Source organism: Pteropus vampyrus, unplaced genomic scaffold (genome assembly GCF_000151845.1).
Source record: "Pteropus vampyrus isolate Shadow unplaced genomic scaffold, Pvam_2.0 Scaffold218, whole genome shotgun sequence".
NCBI classification, from domain to species: domain Eukaryota; kingdom Metazoa; phylum Chordata; class Mammalia; order Chiroptera; family Pteropodidae; genus Pteropus; species Pteropus vampyrus.
Window position 1 is genome coordinate 692,942 of NW_011888999.1, and position 5,106 is coordinate 698,047.

Consider the following 5,106-nt stretch of genomic DNA (forward strand, 5'->3'; position numbering starts at 1 on the left):
TTTTCCTTATCTTCAGCATTATGTGATAAAGAACATAGTTTAAAGAAATACATAATTGGAATATTTAGAAATACACAGCAAAGATATAAAACAGTAAGATCTAGGATATATTTTTTTTAGGTGAGGCAACCCTTGGTTGACCTCACAGATTGCAAGGACCTTGTCAGCTTACAATTCCCTATTTATTTATTTATTTTTTTACGCCTACAGCACTTGGTCTTCCTAGGTGATCTCCCTCCAAGTACTAACCATGCCCGACTCTGCTTAGCTTCTGAGATCAGACGGGATCGAGCTTGTTCAGGGTGGCATGGCTGTAGACTTAGGATACACATTTTTAAAGGACTGAGTATAAGAACTACAATTAATTGTGATATATTTATGTTTGGCACTACTTCTTCCCATCCTCCATTTCTGAGGTGTTATTCTTGGTATGTCTCAAAAGCGTATTACTAAAGCACAAGTAGATAAAAACCAGGGAAGCCCCAAAGAGATACCAGAGGAGAAAACAGCACAATAATTTGACAATTAACAAATAGCTGTGGTTTTTACCTAATAGAGTATAATAAAAACACATCTTCAAACTCTAACCTTTACCAACTGAAATAGATTCTCTAGGGTATGAAGCTAGGATGTGTCTGCTTTGAAGAAGTTCCCCAGTGATTTTAATGAGCATACATGATTAAGAACTCAAAACTATAGATCACAAGCGATGAGTCTAGGAGGAATTATTTTCATTTATTCACTACTAGTTTATTCAGTCCTTTTCGAACACACTATGGAGTTTCATTTCTCCATATATACATTTTTTTTCTTGATGTTCTCTCAGTCTCAGTAGCCATTTTATTTTCTTCTTACCAAGGCTTTAAATCATTCTTTCCATGTTAAGTTTTTCTGTATTCCACACTCAGAATGAATCTTTGCCTTTTTCATATTCCCATGACTCTTTTGATTTCATTACAATGATCATTTTGCTCAAACTTACAATAATTACATGTGTGTATGAAATTAGGTCAGATGCTTTCTTTAGGTAAAGAGTTTATTCAGGTCTATATCCCACCAGGTCCCACACACAGTTCTTTGGGCACGAAAATTGCTCAATTAATGTAATTTGAAAGAAAGAATAAATTAATAAGTAATTTTCCCAATTTTAAATTTATATTTAAGAAAGTAGACCATAGTGGTCTTAGATGTTAGATTCTGAAGTCAGAATGCCTGAGGCTTATGACAGTTAGTCTATTTATTGATCACCTCAGTGTTTCAGTTTTCTTATCTGGACAATAAAGATTATAACATCTAAGTAATAGGACTGTTAAAAATATTAAATGTTAATATATATAAAATGCTTTGATGGGCACTTGGCATGTAGAAAGTGTTCAGTAAATGTTGGCCACATCGATTGGACCACCAGTCTACAGAGTTACTGTTCTCTGTCATAATCAAAACAGTTGGAGAGTGTTTTCTGTATCTTTTTTTGTCCTCAGTTTAAATTGCATTATAATAAAGTAAAATCTTATATTGAATTGATATAGTCTCTTCTGAAGGAGTCCAATCACTTACTAGAGATACATTAATCTCAATAAATTCTGTGAAGCATCATAATTAATATTTATTAAGCACCCAGTATGAACTATACAGCATACAAAAGATAGAGAGCTTGAATTTCAAAGAGACAAGTCTAATGTTTTCCTACATCTGCATTGGCATTTTAATCAAGCATTTCAATAGATAGTTCAGTGACCACTTTCAGAATCCATAGTTTCTGTGACTGACAAAATTCCCTCATATGCCCCAAATAAAGTAATTTTATAGGAGGTTAGATGTAGCAGAAAAAGCCTGAGTTGCATAAACATGTTCCTGGGTTTGAAATCAAAATTTAAAGTTGGCTTTATGACTTTGGGCAAGATATTTAACCAGTCTTGGCTCCAGTTATTTTATCTTTAAAACTAGAGTTATAATATTTCCATGGTAGATATTAAATGTCATTGCTACTATTTTTTTAGCTAATTAAAAACGATTTTGAAACATCATTTGTTTCTAAGATTTAATGTTCTGGGAACTCATCCTAGGTTACCAGAATTACTTAACCATTTGCATTGGGAATTAAAGTTGCTCAGAGTCACAAAATTTCACACATTGGTCATAGGAATTGTTGGTAGCCACACAAAAACCAACTTCAAAGGCCTTTGAATTAATAGCGTGGAGTCTGGTTATGGGATGAGGCTGATGTATCTCTCATCCATAATAAATGACCTGCAAGGCAAAGAAGAATAATCATCCTTGCAGTCACTAGCTTTGTAAGGTGCCTCACCTTTCTGCTTGAGAGATTTCTTTACCAATGCATATTTAGAATAGTGAGAACTGTAAAGAAGATGAAAGCACATCAAACATTTATCTCAGTAGTTTCATTTTCTAAGAAATAGCAGGTGTGTCATACGATTTCACAGAGGGGCAAAGACTCCTCTAGAGCCTCCCTGGTACTCATGGAGATGGACAGCGTGAAGTATGTAGTGTGGAATGGATAGACACAGATAAATTTTCTATTTAGAGCCACTGATTCCAGTCGGTATCTTTCTCACGAAGCTAAAAATCTGAGAGACAGTCAAGTTATGAACAAAACAGAACAGAAACCACCTAGAGGAGACAGTATTAAAAACTGACATAAAATCAATCTAGAATACCTTTCAATCACATTGCAAATCCAACGATGACCTCTGTCTGAATCTTACTTTTCTCTCCATCCTCCATGCTTCCATCCCACCACTGACACATGCACGTCCACACATTCATAAAACCCAGAAACAAAATTTAGCATACTGCTGCTGCTTGTCTATTTATTTTTGCTATTAACCAGCCTAGTCCCCAAATATCTAAAAAGGATAATTAATGTACCTAAAGGTGTCTCAAGTGCGAAATACTTTGTAATTACTATTTGACAAAGAAAACATCCTTCCACAGTAATGGTACAGTAACAATTTTCAAACATTTTACCTGTGGATTTTCTTCAAATAATAATTTTAATACACACCATTCCCTGAATATTTAACCACTTACCAGGTGTTATTCTAATTCTTTTCAATTTACTAATTTATTTCACCATCAGAAATTTATGAAGTTGTACTATTATTAGTTTATTATTATTATTATAAAGAAATTGAGGCTGAGTGAGATGAAGTAACCCAGAGTTAAATAGATAGTGAATACTAAAACTAAATTTTGAACCCAGACAGTCTGTTTCTGAGGCCTTTATTCATAAAATTACCCAGCATATAAAGAAGATAAAAGCAGAGGGGCTCTGGTAAGCTTATTCATTCAACAAATTGTTATTCAATACCTTCTATGAGTCATGCTATGTGTTAATTATTAGAAGCAGAGCATCTAATAATATCTCCTTGTTCAAACAAAGCTTGCATTATGTTGAGGAAACAAACAATAAAACAATACACAGACAAAGAAAAATGTATTTGTGATAATCAACCCTGGATTCCTATGCCTGACATGCTCCTTCTATACCCAGTAATCCTCTACATAACATATAGCCTTGACATTCACCAAACGTTGGAAACATTTATGATTCAAATCCAACCAAATATTCTGTCAGCTCTACCTTCCAAAATAAATTTCCAATCTGACTCTTGCTAAGGGCTTCCATAAGATCATCCTAAGCCAAATCATGCCATCTCTTACCTACTGCTCTAATCTCCCCAAGCTCTTCATACTACTCTTTCCCTCTTCTCTCCAACATTTATGTCCTTATCTAATGGATTTCTGCTAACACTAATTTCTGCTAACTCTACTTTCTGAATCATTCTCATTCAGCGTCTTCATTTTTACTGTCTTAATTCGTTGACTATATCAATGCTAAGTCATGGACTGTTGATGACTAAGGAGCCCCAGCATTTTAAGAGGGCTCTGGAGACATGCTCACATAAAATCTTCTGTACTTTCTATAAAGACAAATGCAACTCCCAACAACTAGAAAAAATTTTTTAAAAATTACTTCCAACTCAAAAATTAGGAACTGCTGACTTAGACTTCTTGACTAATAGCCCTCAGCTCTTTTATACATTATACATTTTATTCTCTCTGAACAGTTTTCTCTCAAATATATAGATCTGATCATGTCACTACCACTCTAAGACACTGGTGTCTTCCTATTATTTATGGGAAAATATCATATCTCTTTAATCTGTTGCATAAAGTACTTTGGGATCTCTTTTATACCAGGCTCTCATTCTTGTACCCTCTATACCTTCGGTACCATACCTGTTTATTTTATGTTCATTAGATATAAAAAAGAATCTTCATATATTCATATTTTACTTCATTTTTTATTCATGTTTTGGCTCCAATATCTTTTTTGTTATCTCTCGTACAAAATATTTCAAGACCGAGTTCAATTGCTACTTTTGTAGAGACTTTCTCATTTTCCTATGCAGAATAAGTTATTCCTTCTATCAAACAGGCTTCTATCGTATTTTTGAAGTGGTAATGAAGTTAGACATAATTATTTTTCCCTTGATAGGATATCTTAAGAGCAGGAACTTAAAATAATCTTAAGTATCATCAGATCCTAGCATATATCTTAGTGCACCGCAAGCAGATATATATTTGGTAAATAAAAAATATCTGTTATTTAAATTTAAGTTGATAAGGTATGAAAATTATGTACTTTCAAATATCATATATTTATTCATATTAATACCTTAAAACTCTTAATTTATAATATACTTAATTAAAATAAACAGCCTACAATTTGATCTTCCTGCCTTAGGCTCACCTTTCTCCAGTTTGGTGTCTACTTTATAGTAAGAGAGCTATTTCCATAATCAGAAGTGTGACTATGTTCCTCCCTTGCATTACAAACTCGTGCATGTCCCAGGTAAAATCCAAATTCCTTTCCATGTTTTGCCAGATCCTTACTTCTTGGATTCTACTCATCTCTTCAATCTTATCTCTCGTTACTCTAAACTCTATCTATGCCAAACCTCCAAAATACCATTCTGTGCTCCAGGTAGATCAAACTTGTTTTAATTTCTCTTTTATCACACACCTATGTGAATGCTGCTTATTCTATGCTTCTGTTTATACATCCTACCCTTATTATTT

At 33.6% G+C, this 5,106-nt stretch overlaps 1 pseudogene; it reads right to left on the bottom strand.

Annotated features, from left to right (window-relative positions):
* Positions 1-201: 201 nt before the first annotated feature.
* On the bottom strand, positions 202-319 carry LOC111747346 (annotated as a pseudogene).
* Positions 320-5,106: the final 4,787 nt, after the last annotated feature.